Below are 24,222 nucleotides of genomic sequence, written 5' to 3'. Positions count from 1 at the left end.
TGGATAATAATAATTACTCGCTAATAAAAAGATATATTTTATTAATGGCATGTTATAAAATAATAGAGAGCACGTTTCGAATTTGTTTATTTACGAGCACTCAAAAAAACATGGCGGCGCCCACGAAAGAAGGGTACACTTCCGGTTACTCGCATAGTATATTATGAATAAGCGCATGCGTAGTCAGTAAGCCGCTGGCGCGACTATTAAAAACACATTTTGCCAACATGTTACAAGCGACCTAGCGGCCGATATAGCTCCGCTGTGTTTATGTAGAGAATAACTATTTTTGACACATGTTGATAAAGAAGGTGGAAATCTTTGATAGCTCAATGCAGTGGCCAGAAAAAAGTGGCTAAAACAAGCTGCAAAAATACACAATTGAAGATTTCATCATCACATCGGATCATCCCTAAGAACATGTCAACCAAAGCTATCTGATGAGTAGTTATTTGACAATAACATTTTCTGACCAAAAATGGCAACAATTGCCCCCCAAAATAAAAACTTCACTTTTTGAGAAACACATTTTTTGACCAAAAATGGGAAAAATCACCCCAAAAATTCAAAATTCCAGATTTCATCATTATTTCAATAAATATCATTAAGTTCATCTATAGAAACCTGTATACCAAATTTCAAAGCTATCAGATGAGTAGTTTTGGAAACACACATTTTTTGACCAAAAATGGCAAAAATTGCCCCAAAAATACAAAATTACAGATTTCATCAGAAATTCAATATATATTACTTAGCTCATCTGTAGAAACTTGTATACCAAATTTCAAAGCTATCAGACCAGTACTTTTTGAGAAACACATTTTTTGACCAAAAATGGCAAAAATTGCCCCAAAAATACAAAATTACAGATTTCATCAGAAAATCAATACATAATCCTTAGTTCATCTATAGAAACCTGTATACCAAATTTCAAAGCTATCAGACCAGTACTTTTTGAGAAATATATTTTTTGACCAAAAATGGCAAAAATTGCCTTAAAAATGCAAATTTGCATATTTCTGCACAATTTGATAAATCTGAAATAGATCATCACTAGGGACATATGTACCAAATATCAAAGCTATCTGACTGGTAGTTTTGAAGAAGAAGATTTTTAAAGATTTTTTTACCAAAATGACAAAAATTGCCTTAAAAATACAAATATGCAAATTTCACCATGATTTGAACAAATCTGACTGAAGTCACCCTAAGTAAACTGCATATCAAATTTCAAAGCAATCGGACAAGCGGTTTCAGAGAAGACGATTTTTTCACAAAAAACACCAAAAAATGCCCGAAAAATACAAATATGCAAATTTCACTACGATTTGAACAAACTTAATGAGGTTACCCCAAGTGAACTGCATGTAAAATTTCAAAGCAATTGGACTTGCAGTTCAAGAGGAGAAGGCAATTGTTGACGGACGGACGATGACGGATGACGGACGATGACGACGGAAAATCAACCTATTTGATAAGCTCCGCGTCCCTGACAGTGGAGCTAATAAAAAGGTAACTTCAAGAGAAGCAAACAATACCTATTTTAGTCACAGACATTGTTAATGAAATTGAAATGAGCATCATTATCACTGTGAAAAACCAAAGTAGATACTTTTGTGTATATTTACATATCCTGTCTCATCCAAAAGCAGATTAGGTTGTCTGGAATCATAACAAAGGGTCTTGCCAAAGCCAGGCTCCTACTTTCTATCATCTTTCAGTACAGCGATGATGGACAAAAAAGAGACACACCTTAATGAAGGACACAGTACCCTGACCATGGCACTGCTACGGCATGAACCCTCTATCCTTTTGTTGTGAAACAATCAATTGAACCAGTAAGCCTACAGTCTATCGAGTGATGGTGTTCTGAGAAAGATCTGTATGCAACATTTCATATCTGTCTTTTTAAGTTTAGATAAATTATAAACACTGTAAAAAATAAATTGATTTGATTGCTCACATTCATTTTCACATGAATTAATTTTGCATATTAATTAATGTGAATTTAAAAATTCAAACAAGTTTACAGAAGACAAATAAGGTGAAAACTTACTAGATGTGGCACTTGCTACTGTTTGGAAGACTGGAAACCGAGCTTGTTTCAAATTTACATATTGTATTAGATTCCTTTGAGCCAGGTGTCTTTACCTCAGAGCCTTCATCCTCACACCTGAAAAGAGTAGTAAAGCCTAATGTAATCTAATTTGTATGGTGAAATAGCAATGTCAACATCCTTATTTCCTGAAGAGCAGATTAAAGCACTATTGCTTTATATTATAATGCGAGTAAAAATTAAATTTGCATTAACTCATTCAAATTACTGAACAACATGCATTCTGCTTCCTCAATCAGAAGAGATGTCACAGAGAGAGAACTTTTTAACTTTAATGAATGTTTTCACTTTGTGGATGTGCTATGTGTTCCATATCTCATGACAATTTGAATGGCATGTTTCCCTGTTCATAATGCACATGTCATATGGTCCCACTGTGACATATTATGTCACTGGTCGAAATGTCAGGGCGTATGGCAAAATAAGATTTCATCACTTCAAGCAAACTGTATAGGTGCAAGATTTTCGAATCAACAATAGCATGGAAGTAGAATTGTATTGAATAATACTACCGTAAGACTTCAAAAAGTTTCATATTGCAACAAATAAGTGAAACATTAGAAAATGACTAAAAGTTTAGTTCTTTTTCATGTAAGAGACTATAACATTTCTGCCACACAGAAGTTAATTAAATAATCAAATGTTGAAATTGGTTTGAATACAGAAAGGGAAAATAAATGAAGCTAGAAAATCAATGAAAATTATTTGTTTCAAACAATGGTTTAAATACAGAAACAGTGCTATGTACTGTAGCACAACCTTAAAGAAGTCTTCATTATAATAAATTCATTTTTTTCTCACAAATTTCTCTCTTTTTGAGGTTATACTGTATATTCTTAAAAAACAAGGTCTGTGCATTTTCCACTATCCTATATACTGAGCTACATTTTCACCAAATACCCATGGTCAACCTTCCTAACAAAATATGTACTGTCTTGTGTTTATTCTCACAAGTTACATATGTACTTCAACACCATTTAAGGACTTGTGCACGTCTACACTGACACAAAGCACAGGGTTTTCTCTCGACTGCGCATTTAGAGGCATAATCTGCACTGAAAAAGTTACTGACAGCGCAGAAATCATGCACAAAACCAAAGCAAGCAAATACGTCCACATTTACAGATAAATATGAGGGTGACCAAAGTGCACAGTGTAGCGAACTGCATGTATCGATGATGGAATTTGGCAAAATTCAAGCTTTAGCATTGTGTAGGCACGTGTATAGCAATGCACACCATCGTTTGATCGGCACACGGAGGGTTATAGGTGCATATTTTCATGCATTTAAACCCCCAAATTCGGACCGAATCATATCCAAGGGACAAATATGTCAAATTTTGAATAGGGAAACTTGTGTGGGTGACAAATCGACAGAAGACAGAGAGCACCTGAGCACATCACAAGCTGACAAACATCATGATGTCGATGTTAATATCGGATGGTTGCTGCATGGAACATAGACAATGCAACTGAACTGGATGAATATCATAATAATATCGAGGAAGTGCTTCCTAGGAAGGCAAAATCAACATCAAAAGTGACTGCCCCTAAAATGTCAAGTCTGCCCCCTAATTCTAATGAATGGGGCAGAAAGTGCCCCTAAATTTTCAATGAACATGCAGAGAAAACACTGAGAACAAAATATGTATACATTACCTGGTGTGAGCTTTGCATGGTGAACTGAGTCCTCCGTGTTTGAGAAAGTACCGTTCACACATTCTTGACATTCAACATTTACTTCTGATGAACCTAAGAACACAAGAATTTGATTACATATCATGCCCTGACCATATTTAACACAAACTTGGAATGATGATCAGGATTCAATATATTACAACCTGCTTTAGAAGATGCAACAACATATATACAACCGAAAATTTATCATGAAGATAAGATAGAGGTGAATTAATTCACACATAGCCGATACCTGCAGCGGTAGTCATGTTTGTGACTTATAATGCTTGTGGTAACTGTGTTTTCTTCACTGTGCAAACAAATACAGTGAGCTGAGATGTGAGTTGATTGTCCCTCTTACCTGCTCTATCTACTCCATAGCCTTTCTTGCATATTCTCCATGGATAGCAACTACCTCCTGGAGTCTTATACAAGTTTTTTCCGCATTTACACTTTGTGTCAGTACTCGCCGTCCTACTTTAACCTCTCTTTCATAGGAGCGACATACAGTGTGAGGGAAGCAAGTAAAGCCAGTATTTGGAAAATCAACATATGTGTTATCTTCACAAGGTGTGCATGGGATCTCTCCATCCTGACAGTAAATCAGTGAGCTTGTGTCTCGATCTTTGTGATATCCTGTAACAGTACACAAAGATGTACAACTTACATAACAGATAGGTTCAAAAATAATATCAATATGATGTACCATTAAGCAACTTTGAACTGAAACTATATCCTCACATTCAAACGAGAAATCTCCTCTCTTGTGACAATAACTGGCTACATTTTGTTTCATTAGGAAGTACAGTATTACAAATGGTACTATCTTATACTCCAGCTCTATTAATTGTTGTAACTCAAAATATTTAACCTATATTGTGAAATCTACAAATTGTGCTGGACAATTCAAGTACTTGACGTTTACATGTGTAGCAAGGTCATATTACAGTCCAAAGTAAGAAGACAAAATCCTTGGTAAGATGAAATGGAATGATTTTATATAAAGCGAGGAAAAAAATTGACAAAAAATTACAAAATCATTCCAGGATTATCTTCTTACCTGCAGGACATATAGGTTGACAGTTTAGGACAGGTGGTGCTGATGATTTCCAAGCATACAACAACTACAAATGATTAAAAATAAACAAGGTAAGTTACAATCTATTATTTCATGCCTCGTATATCAAATGTCACATGCTCCTAGGATGCAATGGTAAGGGAGCCCTCATTATTTATGGCCTGGGGTTGGGGGTTGGAGGAATTTCATGGGAAACTCGAAAATTTCGAATAACCCCTTGCCAACCATGATGAACTTGAGTAACCCGCCCTCTTTGACACAGAAATTTTGACTATATCCACGACAGAAAAGTTAAATACCAATTCATGTATTTGTAAAATTTGCAAAAATACAGCAATCGTAAAGACCTTTGAAATCCTGATGTACTCTGCTAGATTATCATCGTTATCTCATGACAGTCATAAAAAGGTGAAACCAACAAAATAATATCAAAGTGAAAGCTTATGCTAAAACCAGTACCCAACAATATAGTATTGTTTAATTTGATGGGTATCATGACAGGGTTTGCACAAGGATATCTGACCGGGCAGAATTTGAAAGTACAGGAGGGGAACACTGAGGAGGCTGAGATGTCAGAGAGGCTGTCCCCTATCTTGCGTGGAAAATTTCAGAAATTGATGATGTGCACATTGCAGTCTGGTGCAATCTGAGAGGTGTTTTTTAAATTTGTATTTTTACTGAAGTAAAACTGTTTAGAACACCTCAAGGGGAAGAGTTGTATAAAAATGTTGAGAAATTGATGTATGTTACGGTGCAGAGAGGTGTTTCAATTTATTTTGCATCGGTAAAATTGTTTGAAAATGACAATTATTACGGTTCTTTTGCATGATCAGTGTTTGAGTCACAATATTCAACAAACAAACAATGACAACACATTTTATGAAACACATTTCTCAGTTTGCTAGAGATTGAAGACCAAATAATAAGTAGGAATGGAAAATCTGTGACCTTGTATCATTTCTCCAGCTGCTAGTTTCTAATGAATATCCTAAATACAGTATGGTTGAATGTCAAAATGGCTATTGAACTTAAGTCTATTAAAATAAACGTTTCTGTCATAACAAAGGATGGATTCACAATAGTTCAGTTTTGTCCTAGATCCTGTGAAAAATTTGAGAAATGGTGCGTGCAACAGTGCAGTCTGATGTAATCTGAGAGGTGTTTTCAATCTGTTTTGTACTTGCAAAACTGTTAGATCGCCCCAAAAGGAGAGAGTACGAGGGGGGAGGGACAATCGTTCTCCCTCTTGCATGGAAAATTTTGAGAAATTAATGTGTGCATATAGTGCAATCTGAGAGGTGTTTCAATTTATTTCGCACAAAAAATTAAGTTAACCCCCTTCTTCCTCTCAACATTTTGAGCAACCTCCCTTTTAAGTTTTCAATTTTTTGAGTGACCCCCTAAAGTTACTCCAAACCCAAGGCCATAAATAATGATGGCTCCCTAACTTGTTGATGATGTTGCATGCATGCTGCATAGTCATCACTTGACTGAAATTGAATGGGAACTGTTTTTAAACTTAATATATTTGGGATTTTAAAATGATTTTACAAATTTTGCATTAAAATATTGTCATTTGCATGTAAACCAAATCATTTGCAGGGAAAGACACTAAGGGTTGCCTGATTGCCCGGGGCAAGTGAAAGTCGCGTTCGGGCATTGGTGAACCTCCGACGCCACTTGCCCGCACGGAACAAGTGAAAAAATAATACCTAGAAATCAAATTCACGAGAGCGATTTTCTGGTGACGGAACACGGACTTAAACAACAAAAAACAAGTCATTGACAATGACATAGTCCCCACTTGTAATAGGAGTATTAGTCTTGATGGGGCAGGGAATGTGGTCACTGAGAAGTATCACTGGAGTGTATATGTTGAGATCTATGGGCACATAGGTCTATGTCGTTGTTCCCATTTGAAACACATGAGGCATGTCTAAGTTATGGTTCTAAATCAAAAAAAAAGATCAGACCTCTAGCTGTATTTGCCAGCCAAGAAATACATATGCGCATAATAATGAGGTACAAGATGTGACATCTAAGGTCCAATATCCTATCAAATTGGAGGGTATAGAACTTGTGGTTACCGAGATATGCATATATATGTATAATCAAGGTCAAAGGTCATCGAGGTCACGTGACATTTTGAAAAAAATTTGTATTGCTAATTAATCCCTATATGCAAAAATCAGACCTCTAGCTCTATTCCCTTGCCCAGAATTAGATGTGTGCATAATTAATGAGGTAAAGCGTGTGTTGTCATAAGGTCTCCCACCCTACTAAATATAAAGGACATAGCACTTGTAGTTATGTATTTATCGACATAAACGTATATTTCAGGTCAAAGGTCATCGAGGTCACATGACATTTGGTCAAAAAATTTCTATCCTATAGTTATCCCTATATACCAAAAATCAGACATCCAGCTCTATGGGTTTGCTCAGAATTAGATTTACGCATAATTAATGAGGTACAGTATGAAGCATCATAAGGTCTCCCATCATACCATTTATGAAGGGTGTACCACTTGTGGTTACTGAGTTATGGAAAATATGTTTATTTGAGGTCAAAGGTCACCGAGGTCATGTGACATTTTGTCAAAAAACTTGTATTGCTAAGTTATCCCTATATACCAAAAGTCAGACCTCTAGCTCTATTGGCTCGCTCAGAATTAGATATGCACATAATTAATGAGGTAAAATATGTGGCGTCATAAGCTCTCCCATCATACCATATATGAAGGGTGTAGCACTTGTGGTTACTGAGTTATGGACAAATATGTATATTTGAGGTCAAAGGTCACCAAGGTCACAGGACATTTTGTCAAAAAAATTGTTTTGCTAAGTTATCCCTATATACCAAAAATCAGACCTCTAGCTCTATTGGTTCACTGAAAATTAGATATGCACATAATTAATGAGGCACAATATGTGGCTTCATAAAGTGTCCCATCATACCAAACATGAAGGGTGTAGCACTTGTGTTTACTAAGTTATGGACAAAAATGTATATTTGAAGTCAAGGTCACCAAGGTCACATGACATTTTGCATTTGGGGAAGGCTCCATTAACTTGAAGGTACCTGAAACCCGAGTTGCTGCCTGCCAACTCGGGTGACAAACAGAAGACTTTTAATCCCCAAGGTGTTAATTTTCCATTGTTGCGATTATCTTATCGAGCTGGTGATATAATAGGAACGTCAGGGCTGTAACGACTCACTCAGTACCACGGGCACACACATATGCTTGCACATGGAACTATGTTGACAGGAAAAAGTGAACTGCCCTTTTTTCATTGCAAGTAATCTAGTTTATTCTTTAATTTAGGCTCTAAACTAAGTTTTAGAAATATGGTGAAACAAAATATCGTTCTTCGTTCACTTTCATTCAAGTTTCCTATTTTCGGACGCTTCACTTCAGTAACGCGCATTGATCATATATGCAAATGTCATCAGAACAGCATGGAACGTTCTTTCCACGAGATTTTTCTTGCACTTGTAAACAACGTAACGAGTGAGTAAGGACTCCAAGAGCTTCGCGTATCCTGTGACGATACATCTCCTATAGAGCGAATTTAAGTCAATGAATTGCTAGCCGGATCCGTCTGTAAACAGTATGGCCACTCGTACATATTATAAGAAAGGAGATATAGTAGAGGCAGTTAACGAGGCCGGTCGGCGGACGGCACAATTTTCAGTGATTTAATTCACGGTATTAATTTCACAATAAAACGAATTCGCGAGCTTACCATTGATTTTTGGTGATGTTGAATATAATTGAAAAAGAGAGCTAAATTCCAGAGTTCATGTTTGATAAAATTCCAAATTGACGACACCCAACTGTCATGAAATACGACGAGGCTCGATGTCGTTTTCATACATTATTACTAGCTCTACGAAAGCTATATACACAACTCAATTGACTGTCGACTAACTACCAACGTGTCGCTGTCACATGTAGTCTTATGTAAAGTAATCTGATACTGATACTGATTAGCATTGTAGTCATGGTAACTCTCAGTAACTCAAGACATCTCCCTTTCTTTTGAGTTCACTTTGAACAGTGTTCGTCATCCAATCATAATGGTCAATACGTTGTTCTGTCCTTGTCTAATTGTCAATAATTTTCTAATGTCGATTGTCGTCCTATTTGCAAAATTTCTATTCTACTAAATAGGTTCGCCTAACTAGACTTAGGGGTGGACTATCCTAAGTCGAACAGTTGCCTGGGGATTATTCTGCCCTGCACAAGGCAATCTGGTTGCTATCTACTTAACAGTATTCATCGTAGTATCTCACAGGCTTCTTAACTGCTCTTCCACTCCGGGTTCTGATTACATCTGTTTGTTTTCCTGAGCTTCTGGCATAGGCGGTGAGATATTTTCAACCGGTGGTTGTTGTTGTTGTTCCACAGTGGGCGTTGACTTCTCCACTGAGGTTGGTGTAACTGGATCTGCTGACTCATCGTTGTCAAACATTGATAGATCCAGGGTCTTCCCCTCTGTTTTGTCTGGCCTTGACACAAATAATAGGTGTCTTCGGTTTCTTCTCAGAGTACCGCTTGGTGTTTGCACAATGTATGAGCGTGGTGCTGTACCCGCTTGCAGTACCCTGGCTGGAGTTTTCCATCCCTTTTCTCCATCCAATTTCACTTGGACGTTGTCTCCAGGTAACAGCTCTGGCAAACTTTTGGCTCCGTGTCTTTTGTTGAATGCTCGCTCGTATGCACTTTTTACCTTTTTATCTGCAGCTCTGACTACTTCCAAGTCAGGTTGTCTTGGCTCTAGTTTTGCTGCTATTGTAGGCAATGTGGTACGAATTTGGCGTCCCATCATCAGTTGACATGGACTCATGCCGGTTGCTGCTATTGGAGTTGCTCGGTAGCTCATTAATGCAAGAAATACGTCATCTTGCTTTAGGATTTTCTTAGCGATGCGTACTCCACTTTCTGCCTCCCCGTTGGATTGTGGGTAATGTGGACTAGATGTGGTGCATCGAAATCCATACTTTCTGCCGAACTCTTGGAAATCTGCTGATGAAAACTGCGGACCATTGTCGGAGAATATTTCTTCTGGAATTCCCCATCGGGCAAACAGATTTTGCAGTTTTCCAATTACTTGTTCGCTGGTTGTACTTGTCATATGTACGATTTCTAAGTATCTGCTGTAGTAGTCCATGACGACCATATATTTCTTATTGTTAAGATCGCATAGATCGACAGCTATTTTCTGCCATGGTCTCTCTGGCAATGGCGTTGCCATCATCGGCTCCTTTCGCTGTGTTGGTTTATTTTCCATGCAGAATTTGCAATTAGCTATCTTTCTCTTGATATCACTGGTGATGCCTGGCCACCATACTGCATGGATTGCTCGTTCACGGCATTTTGTCACACCTTGATGTCCCTCATGGATTTTCTCCAGGACTCCTCTTTCATTGTGGTGGGTATGACAATTCTGTCTTGATAGATGAGTTTGCCATCATTCAATGAAAGCTGGTTTCTCACTGAGTAGTATTGTTGAATTTCGTCTGGCACTTCTTTTGCTCGTTTTGGCCATCCTAGACTGGTATATTCTAGTACTAACCTCAGTTGTTCATCATCCATCGTTGCTTGTCTGATTTCTTCCATCTTGTCTGGTGTTCCTGGTTCCATTGCTTCCAGGTTATCAACATGTGCTTGTATTTCACCTTCCGTATCAGGTTTTTCTATACACTGAATCGGATTTCTTGACAGTGTGTCTGCCACTACTAATTCTTTTCCAGGTACGTATACTGACTTTGCATTGAATCGCATCAACCTTAGTAGTAAGCGTTGACATCTTAGTGGTGCTTTGTCGATGTCTTGGCTGTTGATCAGTGGTACTAGTGGTTTGTGGTCAGTCTGTAGTATGAATGACTCTAGACCAGTGATGTATCGGGAGAATTTCTCACAAGCCCAAACACCTGCTAAACACTCCTTTTCGATTTGTGCGTACCGCTGTTCTGCTTTCGTTAGTGTACGTGAAGCATATGCAACAGGCCTTCTGACATCGTCATGTTGTTGCAGCAAGACTGCACCTAGTCCGTAGCTGCTGGCATCTGCACTCACTATTGTTGGCTTGCTTGGGTCGTAGAATGCAAGTATTGGTGTAGTAGATACCAATTGCTTCATTTTCTGGAATGCTTCAGCTTGCTTTACGCTCCAGACCCATGCTACATCTGTCTTCAGTAATTCACTTATTGGCTGTATCACTGTTGACAAATTTGGTAGGAATTTTCCCAGATAGTTTACCATACCGAGTAGTTGTTTGAACTCGTGTTTGTTTGTTGGCGGGTTCAACTCTTGAATTGCCTTACATCTGGATCCGCGCTGACCCATGATCGGCGCTCAGATTATTCCTCCAAAGAACTTAATACTCGTTTTTCTTATCTCGCATTTACTCTGGTTTAGTTTCAGTCCTGACTCTTCAATGACTTGTAGCGTATTATCGAAGTGGATGTCACGGTCTTGCATTGTCTCGCCATGTATAAGTATATCATCAAAATCGCTTCTGCTTTCTCATTGTCACGTAACAAGTATGTCATCAAACGCTGGAATATTTCTGGTGCGGAGGTGATTCTGAATGGCAGTCTTTTAAAACAGAATCAACCAAATGGTGTGATGAATGTAGTTAACCTTGAATTTGCTGGATCTAATGGAATCTGCCAGAATCCACTCGAAGCATCTAATTTCGAGAAAACTTTGGACCCTGCAAGTTTAGGGGCTATGTCTTCTAAAGTTGGAAGCACATACCTTTCTCTTTTCACTTCTTCGTTGAGTTTCCTCAGATCCACGCATATACGAACTTTCCCTGACAATTTTGCGACCACCACCATCGGGGCACACCACTTTGTAGGTTCAGTGACCTCTTCGATGATTCCGCCCTCTATCATTCTCTGCAACTCTTCCTTTACTTTGGGAAGGACTGGAAATAGAATTCGCCTTGTTGTGTTGATGCTGTATGGCTTCGCTCCATCTTTCAGCTGTACCTTTACTGGCTTGCAATTGAATATGGCTATGTCTCCAAACACACTTTGGTTTGTTTGTTTTGGAGTGTCAGGCTAGACAACTTCCTCGGCTCTGATTACTAGGCCCACCTCAAAAGCGACTTCTCGTCCTAGTAGATAATTAACATGGTCTCCCTCAATGACGTAGACCTTGGTATGATATATTTTCCCCTTGTGTTTTATATTGGCAATGAACCATCCTTTGCAGTTCAGCTTACCTCCTGGGCTGATAAGATTGGTATCTGGGGGTTTCAAAATTGCGCACTTCGGAATGCGTTTGTGTGCTTTCTCAGAGATAACCGTGATGTCGGCTCCGGTATCAATCTTGAAGTTAATCACTTTTCCGTTAATCTTCAAATTTACCTGCCAGTCACCCAGTCTTTTTCCCGCGCTGGAAACTTCTCCGAGAAAAAGTGATTGTGTTACTGACCCAACTTCATCACTACTTTCAGCGGTAGTGACCTCTTTGACACCTTTACTTCTGCAGACAGCTGCAAAGTGTCCCTTTTTTGCATTTATTACACTGCTTTCCTTTGGCTGGGCAATCACCCTTATCATGTTTACGGCCACACCTAGTGCAGGCACCTCTGGAATTTTCCTCCCTTTTACTTCTATGGGGGTTCTTACCAGACCGAAATTTGCTTTTGCCTTTCTGTGCAGCTTCATCTAAAGCATGGGCCTTTTTTCATGCTGCTACTTGGTGGTCACTGTTTCAGAATATATTTCAGAATATCTTGCCATGTCTACAGCTTTTTCTACCGTTATGTTGGGTTTACACTGTAGTTTCCGTGACAGTTCTTTATCCTGAATGCCAAAGATTAACTGATCTCTGATGTGCTCATCCCTGTCACCGTACTCACATTTGTTGACTATGTGGTAAAGATCTCTCACATATGCCTCCACGGTTTTCCCCTGCCTTTTGTACGCGACGGCGGAAACGTGCCCTTTCATGGACGACATTGTTTCTGGGAACAAAGTGCTCATCAAATTTCTTCAAGACTTTCTCATAGTCGTTTGCATCTGCTTCTGCATCGAATTTGAATCGCGTGAGGATTTTCTCTGCCTCAGCCCCCATATGATAGATAAGAGAATATACCTGGCTTTCTCCGTCTTCTTTGTTGGGCTTTGTTATGACCCAGTATCTTACAAAGTGCTGTTTTCATTTTGCCACTCAGGGGGCCCAAAGCAGAAGTTTTCAGAATAATTGATATTTGTTTGTGCTGCCGTCTTAGTCTTTCTCTTGTTGTTCAGTAGTTCACCACTGCCACCATGTCATGAAATACGACGAGGCTCGATGTCGTTTTCAATACATTTATTACTAGCTCTACGAAGCTATATACACAACTCAATTGACTGTCGACTAACTACAACGTGTCGCTGTCACATGTAGTCTTATGTAAAGTAATCTGATACTGATACTGATTACATTGTAGTCATGGTAACTCTCAGTAACTCAAGACACCAACGTCAACCTGTACGACACCGTATGTGTACAACACAACCTGCAGTCGACTAGTCGATTGTGACACAGTAAGCTTACACATAATGCAATATCGGTCGACCCACAGTCCCTCTATCCATGCATTTCTGCAGTTGTCTTTCCTATTTTGCTCAGTTAACAGACATGATTTCACAGAATATTACACAGAAAACATATTTAGATCATATTTGGAGGCACTAAATATTAGCATTGCAAGAGAAAGCGACGACAAATTTTCCGGTGTGATTCCAGCCGTTGCTTGTGCTACCTCAACCATGGATGTAAAAAATAGACATCCATGCGTCAACACACTCGCAGCGATCAACCCCAGAAATTATCGCACACTATCATCATTTACGATGGGAGAAGGATCACGAAAAACAAACACCGTATTCAGGATATGATAATTTCTGTCTTCGTGTCGTAGATAGACGCAGAGAACACTTAATAGAGCCAAAAACAGCGAAAATTCGAGAAAAGCGTACACACAATCGGGGACTGTGGCATGCAGGACAAACCCAAGCTACGCATTATCACGTGACTGCCCCTCGTATCGCGGTTTGGCTGTGCGATCCAGGTGATTGACACCTTTTACAATAGGCGTTTCCAGACCGGTGGATAGAGGGACTGTGGTCGACCTGAAAGTTGACACTGTGATCGACGTAGCATTTCAAAAGTACGAAAAATGAGACCAAGTAATTGTTTGTTTATTTAGATTTGATCTAAAACCTCCGGCAACCAACAGACAAAGTCCTACTCTTACGCAGAAAATCAAAGTTTTCAAGCGTAGACTCCCGCGTAGACTTTCCCTTCCGCTTAACCACGGCCCCTCCACAAAACGCGATGTAGATCTATGATCGACTATGGATGGATTGACGTGGCGTTTCAAAAGTATGACAAATGAGACTCAGTAACTTTTGGTCGCTTTACATTTGATCAAAAACCTACCCATCAGACAAGGCCCACTCTTACGCAGAAAACAAAAGGTCTGAAGCGTCGACTTTCTCTTCTGCGTTTGATACTTTCTTCTCTTTCGCGTTTGAGAGAAACAAACGTCGGCTATATTCGGAAATGACCGGCTATTGGTGGGCGTAACGTCAGTCCAATGGTAAGCTGCACCCGATGTGAGTTCACGTCGGAATAATTCGGGCTGTAGTCGGGAAAGCAAGGATGACCTCGAGAGCGATTCCCGAGTACAGTACACGTTCGCAGATCGCGGTACTACAGGCTGATACTAGATAGCAACAAGTTCACCGCATAAATTGTAGATTACATATAGCCACATAGGCACTTCTGAAATGTTATCTCCGGCTTGCAAGACAACAAATATCAAAATATTATTATCAAAACCAGAATTTCGGGGCTAGAGAGCGAAACATTGCTGAAAAGTAGCCGGCCAAAATACGGAAGTAGCCGGTCAATTTGGCCGGCATCCGGCTAAAAATGAACACGCGGATTCAAACAGAGAGGCTTGTTGCGATGGAAAAGTAGCCTTTGGCTTTTGACCAGTAAATAAGTGAGTGTTCATTGATAATTCAAAGACTGGATCCATTGACACCAAAGTTTGCTTGTGACTTTCATTGCATTGCATGCACCTTTCCGCAATGTGAGTATGAACTGAAATTGAAAGAGTACGTTTTAGTAAAAGTCCTGTTTTGTTGTGCTGAAGTCCTGTTTTGTTGTGCTGATTTTCGCTACCGTACTTTCTCATACAAAAATAGCTTTTCGTATGCAAATCAGCGTACATTAATTAACTGCTAGTATTGTTTAAACAGCATTTTATTTGAAAATGATTCTATACTACCATCGTTTTTGTAAACTCTTCATGCAATTTTATGAACTAAATGATGACTTCAAAGTAACAGCAAGTGCTGGACGGCACTTTAACGCTGGTCGGAAATCATGAGTGCCGGACAAGAGCCGTCACGGCATGGGCCATGCTAAAAGTAGTTCCGGCAGTGCTAATGTTTTGTTTACACTAAAAGATAATCTGTTCGCATATGTTGACATAGCGATTAATCCTCTGATAACCAACTCGGGTTACTCGGGTACGTCCAAGTTAATGGAGCGTTCCCTCATGTCAAAAAAATAGTATTGCTAGGTCATCCCTATATACCAAAAATCAGACCTCTAGCTCTATTGGTTCGCTGAAATTAGATATGCACATAATTAATGAGGTACAATATGTGGCTTCATAAAGTGTCCCATCATACCATACATGAAGGGTGTAGCACTTTTGGTTACTGAGTTATGGACAAATATGTATATTTGAGGTCAAAGGTCACCAAGGTCATGTGACATTAAAAAAAAAATAGTATTGCTAAGTTATCCTAGATACCAAAATCAGACCTCTAGCTCTATTGGCTCGCTCAAAATTAGATATGCACATAATTAATGAGGTACAATATGTGGCGTCATAAGCTCTCCCATCATACCATATATGAAGGGTGTAGCACTTGTGGTTACTGAGTTATGGACAAATATATATATATTTGAGGTCAAAGGTCACTGAGGTCACGTGACATTTTGTCAAAATATCTGAGATATCTGCGTGAACGGATGGACTCACGGATGGACTCACGGATGGACATGACCCAATCTATAAGCCCCCTGGACTTCATCCGTGGGGACTAAAAACTATGTCACTGCATCCTTTTTGCAATATGAATACGATGAGAAACTAAATTTTTATTTTTCTTGGCCTTATACATGGGAGTCTATGGACTGCCTTATACATGGGAGTCTATGGAGACTGCCTTATACATGGGAGTCTATGGAGATGAAAACTAAAAAGTCCTCTAACACGGCCAAATTTGATCGCATTGTGAAACAAATCGACGTGCATCTGTATGGGGTAGGGTACTATCCTTGTGCAAAGTTTGAAAGAAATTGACCTGGGCATGTCTGAGATATCTGCGTGAACGGACGGACGGACGGACGGACAGACGGACGCACGCACGCACACACGGACGGACATGACCAAACCTATAAGTCCCCCCGGACGGTGTCCGTGGGGACTAATAATCATATTATGCCATTGGGAACATTTCCATAAGATTTTTCATAAAATTGCATGAAGAGTTGAAGAGTTGACGAAGAGAATCATGTAATCGCTTTCAATAAAATGCAGTTCAGACAATACCACCGGTTATACCATACGCTGATTTTGCATATGAAAAAGCTGTTCAGCTTGTGGAGCGTACGTTCACCAAAGTCCATTGCATTGACTGTGAGGTTACGGTGTCTCACAATATGTCGATACGGTTAAAAAAGAAACACGCAGCAGTTTTTGTGAAGGTTATAATAATGATGTAAAAATAAAGTCCAGTGGTGAAAAATAACCACAAAAAAGGGACTTTTACTAAAACCATAGACTTTAAGTTTTTAAAGTCTATGCTAAAACTTGCTGCGGATCCGTAGCCCTACCACTCCCTTTGCTGGTTGTGTTGGGAGCCCCACTCCCCCAACACAACCAGCAAAGGGAGTGGTAGGGCTACGGATCCGCAGCAATGCTAAAACGTACTCTTCAATGTTAACTTGTTGAGTGACAGTGAGCGGCAAGACCGCATGCAATGAAAGTCATGAGCAATATTTGGTGTCAACGGGTCAAGTCTTTGAATTTTCAATGAACACTGACTTAATTTTCAGGTCAATAAGCAAAAAGTTACTTGTCCGTGGCGACCAACCTCTCTGTTTGTGAATTTTCCCATTCTAAAATGACTGTCAAGAAGCAATTGGAGCGAGTTTGACATCGAGAAATTCAGCTTTCAAGACGCATTGAAAACTACCGACGCCTTAGGTTGTTGGTTTAAATTCTATTTAGTCTGCGCATGAGCATTAAAAGACCACCTAAGTTATTAGGAAAACATAGGATACTGGTATAGTGCAATGGTAATCCAAACTTCATAGGGCTTGTGTATGATATCAGCGCAGTAAAACATGACAAAGAAGTACATTATTTTTCAGAAGCTTCAAAACATTCCTTTATAGCTACAGATTTTTTTCTTTCTGTATAGATAAGTTAAAACTTTTAACAGCAAAAATACCTTGAAGATACATTTAAAATGGCTGTTATTATTTGTACATTAAGCCCCAAGAAAGTAAACACAAACATATGAACTGTTAGAAATTTTTATATGAATATGAAAGCCCCACTAGCTGTAAATCTTGAAATTTGTTGACCTAAAAAGGCTTCCTATTTTCTCTGTTTTTCTTTAAATTCTACCCAGTTACAGGATATGGTCTTTTACAGCTTTACAGAACATTCTTTAGTGAAAAATTGGACAAGTAAATTTACATTTTAACCATTATTTTGATTTCCCACCATACTACAAAGAAACCAAAGCATTTTTGTCCCATTTGAAAACATTCAACACTATGCATTACATTGGACTACTCTGTTGTTTCCATGAATATTCAAATGCATATATGCACGGTGTACACTGTTTTTGCTATATTTGCATGGGGTGCCATTTTACGTTTCTGCACACATTTATATTTTTCTTGTTCAAAATTGCACATGCAGTCTCACTTGGCAGTTAACAATACTTGTATTCCACCCCTCAAAGAGCACATTTCCCCAAAATCTTGTTTTAGTTCAGAAGTAAAATCACATAAAGAATGCTAAAAGATACAGCTGGTGGGGCTCTAATAATTAATTTAATATAAATGAGCCATCCAGCACTCTTAGAAGTGTGAGGAGAACCCTATGAGAATGTCTGACATTTTCTCATGATAACATGATAATTTTCAAAATAAAGTGCGTGAAATGGAAAACCAATGTTTTAGCTTTTTTCAAACATGTAAATTATACTGGGCAAGTGGTTTTCCAATTCGCGCAAGTGAACCGAACCCCCCACTTGCCTGAAGGGCAAGTGGATAAAAAAATAAGTGTCTTTCCCTGATTTGGAGTGAAAACTATAAGTAAAAGAGGCATGTAATAAAAACATAGCTCAAGCAACGGACTATGTGCCCTCAAGGCAGGAGACCATTTGCCCCCTTGACATTGGGCAAATGGCCAGTTACACTGGAGCACAATTAGTCCCCTGTTGGGCTATTGGTACAATACATATTGTTAAATACACCTGCATAGCCAGTTGTATCGGTAAACACAGACTCCAACAGCAGAAATGTGTTGTCCAATAATCGGGGTGGGGTAGGGTGTATATTGTATGTCATGTGACCTTTCACCTACAACTTTTTTGTAAGCACTGCAACATACTTAACACAATAAGTTATTTTAGACAAACATATATTATGATGGTTTAAGTATAAACTATAGGAGGGATAATTTTGCTGAACAAAATTTTTTTACAGCTTAAGTAATGACTTTTCATTGTTTACACTAAGTCAAAGTGCTGGACATGTGCTTTGTCTTAGCACACTAAAATTAGAGTCATGTTTATGAATACCAGAGGCTATATTTAGCTTGTGATATGATTCCCATGGTTACCATAGGTTGTTTATCATTTTTGTCTCAAAAATAAGTGGTTCTTAAACTTGATAACACTTTAAAAGACAAACACTGTATGTAGTTACTACGTGTCAATATATCAGAAATGGGAGAACAAGGGATTGCAAACTATGGCTAGGCCTGTGCCGGCGTCAGATATTGTCTCGCAGGGAAAGTTATACTTATTAGATTACAATTTCAATGAAACAAAAGGCTATGACACTCCATAATCCTCTTATAGATTAAAACAAACTTGATCCCTCAGCTGGATCAAATTCCTGGCCTTTAAACTTTGGCTTTAACCCCTATACTTAATCCAAAATCTAGCAACATATTTATATAATGATTGCAATAGCGCTGTTCACGGTTACAGGTTTGTTACTAAATATAGCTGTACGCGCGCGACATCGGACACGCAGCTTGAAATGCGGACAAATTTTATCAATGTTGCATACATGGCCGTTTTTGCAGCTTGTACTCTGAGTCGTGAATATGCCTTTTAGTATTCATTGTTACACTAGCAGTCGCCCACTAAGATGTGTTTTCGTCGTTTTTGCATGCGTAATTTTCAAAAGCGTAATCTAAAATTGCGGACAAATATTTATTTTTTCATATTAATGAGAGAACAGTGACGTAAACTGTGAACAGCCCTGGTAGAGTTGACTTTTCAGATCCTCAGATTCAGATCCTCAGATCTCAGATTTCAGATCCTATAACTTCAGATGCAGATTCAAATTTACAAGCCTTTTACAATACCCGTATTAACAGTATGATTGCAATTTTTAAAAAAATAATTTGAATATGACATATACAAGGCAGTTATGAATGAAAACAAAATAGTCGGACGTCTACATAAACATTTTCGCTTAACAAGTTTCAACGAACACGGGTCTACAATTACAGATTAGCTAACTTGCTTCTTCCGACCCCCTGAATTCTGATTTAGCCTCACTGGCTTCCAACATGGATTAGTTATATTACCTGGCCATCAATATTACGAACGATGGGTAAAATACGGACTGCCGATAGCCAGCATTTACATGATCGTCGCGGTCTTGATCGTTCGATCCTGGTGTGTGTTTCTCTTTATGTCTTGACTATTGAGGGAACGTTCACGTGATGATATAACAAGTCGAATCATTGCGCACCCTTTCTTTGACTGATGACGTTCTGATTCTGAGATCGAAGTTTTTAAGTTCAAGATTCAAGATGGAAATAAAATAATTTCTAAAGCCTTTTCAAATCTAAATATATTTGATTATCAGTATATTATTACATCAAACTTTGAAAGTTGTGAAATTTTAATCCGAATCTGCGTCTGAAGTTATAGAATCTGAGGTCTGAGATCTGAGGATCTGAATCTGGATCTGAGGATCTGAATCTGAGGATCTGAAAAGTCAACTCTACCGAACAGCCCTATTTCAAAAAGAGACAAAATACAGAAATGCCTCATAATCTTCTTCACACCAGTCAGCTTATCAGCTTCACACCAGTCAGCTTGTTAATTTACAGAAAACCCAAGCAATTAATTTTAGTAAATCTCCTTTGGTAGATAAACACATATTTAACTATGGTAGTACATGCATCAAATCTGTTAAGAGCTATACATCTTAGGACTGACAATTAAATCAAACGGTAGTTTTAGTGACACAATTACAAATTTGGCTGATAAAGCAGCAAAATCTTTGTATAGTTTACAGGGATGCTCAACGGAAAGTAGACGATGAGATTAAATGATACCTTACTCAATTACTAATTTACATCAGACACTTTATTTCTAAAACTACACTAGTACCTCACAATATTGCTTGCGAGCGGCAAGTTCTGAAAGACAAGAATAACAAATACCAGACCTAAATGATTCCTTAACATAACAGTCGCTTGCCTGCTTCTCTGCCGACATGAGTGCCTTATCTCTTTCCACTGGTTTATTGCCTCATCTTCCACTAGACCAGAGTGGCAGTTTTACCATAATTGTATGCTGGAGAGAAAAGATGTACCAAATTGACAAAACAAGTGTCACTGCTAATGTCACAGACCGTCACCGCTATGGCAGAGCTAGATTCCCCGCGAGAAATACTCTTTTATACTTCTTCAGCAAGAACTACAGTTGTCTTTTGTCGCTGTGTAATTAGTATCGTGGTATAAGATTACGGCAATAAACCAGTGGAAAGAGATAAGGCACTCATGTCGGCAGAGAAGCGGGCAAGCGACTGTTATGTTAAGGAATCATTTAGGTCTGGTATTTGTTATTCTTGTCTTGAGAACTTGCCGCTCGCAAGCAATATTGTGAGGTACTAGTGTAGTTTTAGAAATAAAGTGTCTGATGTAAATTAGTAATTGAGTAAGGTATCATTTAATCTCATCGTCTACTTTCCGTTGAGCATCCCTGTAAAAAGGATTTTATTGCACAACAAAAAGATAAAATTTTCCCTACATCTATTCAATGTTTTCATTAAACCTGTTTTACTGTATGGCTCAGAGATTTGGGGACAAGATTTCATGCATTACAAGAAGTGGGATAAATCAGCAATTGAAAAAACTCACCTCAAATTTTGTAAGAACATTTTACAGTGTAATAAACAAGCTTGTAATGCCGCTGTGAGGGGTGAACTAGGACAATTTCCACTTCTACTTGAGATCAAACTTAATATTGTTAAACACTGGCTTCATATCGTACAACTGCCACATTGTAATCTTGCTAAAGAAGCTTTTCTGGAGCAAATGGTAAACAACACTAACAATAGATCCTGGTTTAACTGTTTAAGTGCTTTAATTAAAGACAATGGAATGGACTTTCTCCTTGATAAAGCTCCATCACTTAAACACCACAAAGTTATAACTGGTTTAATGAAAACAAATTTAACAAACAATTATGAAGTCTTTTGGAAAAAGTTGATCACTGATGAAAATAGTAAACTAAGAATGTATGCCAAAATAAAACGTAATTTTAGATTAGAACCCTACTTAACACAGTTGCAAGGTGAGAAAGAAAATTGCTCACCAAACTTCGCATTAGCAATCATGATCTAGCAATTGAAAAAGGGAGACACACTGTTCCAAAAACCCCAATTACTGAAAGATACTGCAATCAGTGTAACACCAACAGTATTGAAGATGAAACACACTTTTTATTAGTCTGTCAGAAATACAAAGTCCAAAGAAAGTACTTTTTCAGTAAAATCAATTCCCAAACGACGATACTGAAAATCAGCTTATTTCTCTACTAACAAAACAAGAGTTATCTTTTAATGAACAACTTGCTGATTATATTTTTACTTTATATAAACAAAGAAATACCTAGTTATATTTATTATTAGCTACTATTATTATACTGTAATACTTTATCTTTATTGAACAAAATTTTAACTTATTTTTGTATCACACTTTTATTGCCACAAATGTGATGTAAATCCTATATTTACAAGCAAGCATAAAAATATTATTATTATTATTATATCCCAATCCTGGGCCTTTTTGAGCCTGGGTTTAAGGCCTGCGTTGGCACAAGATTGTCTCATCAGAAAATTTACCCACTAGATTACAATTTTAATCCTCTTACAGACTAGAACAAAGGTGATCCCAGGGATTGCGAACAGTGCCTTTAAATCGTCTGTTATACCTTACTGGTGCCTCATTGTTGACTTTGTCAAAGTTAATTCGGTGGTAATCTGGTGACAGCGTCCACAGATTAGTAATTTACCCTTGCTGCTTTGGAGCATTTAGACAATCAAACACATCAGATAATAGACGCAGCACAGTGACAAAACACTGCCCACAAGTACAAATGTGTGACCACGGTCCCCTTGTGGAGGGACCGTGGTGTGACACAGCAAAGGAGAAAAAGAAATTCTTACAAAACCAGTGCTAACATATGACCAAGACACCAAAGGTTGGAAGTATGCTTCCTTATTGCAATACATATCATAGTCATGTATTAAAATAAAATAAACCAAAGCAAGAAGAACCCTGTGCTGAGACCAAGACTGACCCCTCCTGCCGCTTCCCCTGCCGGGACGGATATTTCTGCAACCCCTATGATAAAACACTGTTGACAATGTCTTGGCCTGCGCTCCTGGGTAGACATAGTGTTTGTACAATATTTCATAAGAGACAACTTGTCATCTGAACTTAAAATGTACAAAATCTTCTCTGGGTTCGAACCCGTAGAAGACAACTGTGTTTTGTAATTGTATTTGGAATATGGCAGGAATGACGTCATCGGTGTATACTCGGTGTATACTGTGTATGCTCGTATGAGTTGCATAGGAGGGACCGTGCGTATTGTAAAGCTTAAAAAACTTTGTGGGCGTTGCATTTAACTCATACTAATAATCAGTGATGTGACAAAAAATCAAACTTACCGTTACGACGGTAATCGCTTCGGTGGTTTTCATTTTTTGTCTTTCAGAAAGTGTAGAAGACGACGCATAAATGTCGTTACGTGGTCGATATAGTCGTAACCACAGAACGATGACCTCACAACCGCACCTCACCCAGCATGGACCGCGATCAGCCGTGCGGACCGTTCGATGGAAATTGCGTTGGTATCAAATAGGCACAACAACTATTACCGTTTGATCTCTGGGAGCATGTGGGAGGTAAAGAATTTGTTTTTCAATCCCTCAGACAGCACGGCCAAGTTAAGACGTTACCGCGGTGGCCTGAGAAGGCAGGACAAGGTAGCGATGACGTGACGTATGTTGGGGCTTGGCTCAGGTAAAAGGTCAGTACAGGAAAGTGACGTCACAGAGGAAAAGTTAATCAGCGCAGTAAAAAAAGTTCAATTTTTCAATAATTTGCGACATTGGATGCAAAATATTGAAAATGCGCAATTTTCAGGACGGTGTTCATATGTCCAAATCACGGGCGCTTGGCGAACCTTTTCTCGTTGTATCATGATATAAGGGATTCGCGAAGCGATGGGGAAGTACCTGTGGTTCAAATGACCTGTGGCCCCTGCGTGATCGAACATTTAATAATTAACCCCACACAGGCGCTAGCTCGACCATAGGGTCCTCGATCTCCGATGATGATGATGATGATTAAATATTCAAAAATGAAGAAAATAAAAAAAAAATATTTGGACTCAGTAAATTTGTTGTCGTTGTTATTGTTGTTGTTGATAGTATTTGCAGAAAAGAACAAAGTATGCTCTGCAAATTTAATACAGCCAAACTCTACAGGCATGCACTGCAAAATTCAATACAGCCTTTATACTATATACACATGCGCTGCAAAATTAATACAGCCAAACTTGCAGGCTGTATTGAATTTTGCACCGCATGTGCATAGCATGGAGGTAGCTTACCTCCATGTGTACAGTAAAGGCTGTATTGAATTTTGCTGCGCATAATTTGTTCTTTTCTGCAAATACTATCAACTGCAACAATAACAAC

At 38.6% G+C, this 24,222-nt stretch overlaps 1 protein-coding gene across 1 annotated transcript in view; it reads right to left on the bottom strand.

Moving 5' to 3' along the window:
- The window catches only part of LOC139137640 (uncharacterized), a 65,578-nt gene extending 42,078 nt beyond the window's left edge, over positions 1-23,500 (bottom strand). The window contains exons 1-5 of the mRNA XM_070705837.1: positions 23,188-23,500; positions 4,854-4,917; positions 4,155-4,429; positions 3,776-3,868; positions 2,057-2,173 (exon numbers count right to left, since the gene is read on the bottom strand). The gene's annotated coding sequence lies outside the window, so the exon portion shown is untranslated. The remainder of the gene's footprint in view (positions 1-2,056; positions 2,174-3,775; positions 3,869-4,154; positions 4,430-4,853; positions 4,918-23,187) is intronic.
- Between the last annotated feature and the right edge of the window lie 722 nt (positions 23,501-24,222).

Source organism: Ptychodera flava, chromosome 7, assembly GCF_041260155.1.
Source record: "Ptychodera flava strain L36383 chromosome 7, AS_Pfla_20210202, whole genome shotgun sequence".
Taxonomy (NCBI): Eukaryota; Metazoa; Hemichordata; class Enteropneusta; family Ptychoderidae; genus Ptychodera; species Ptychodera flava.
This window is presented reverse-complemented; position numbering and strand designations above follow the sequence as displayed.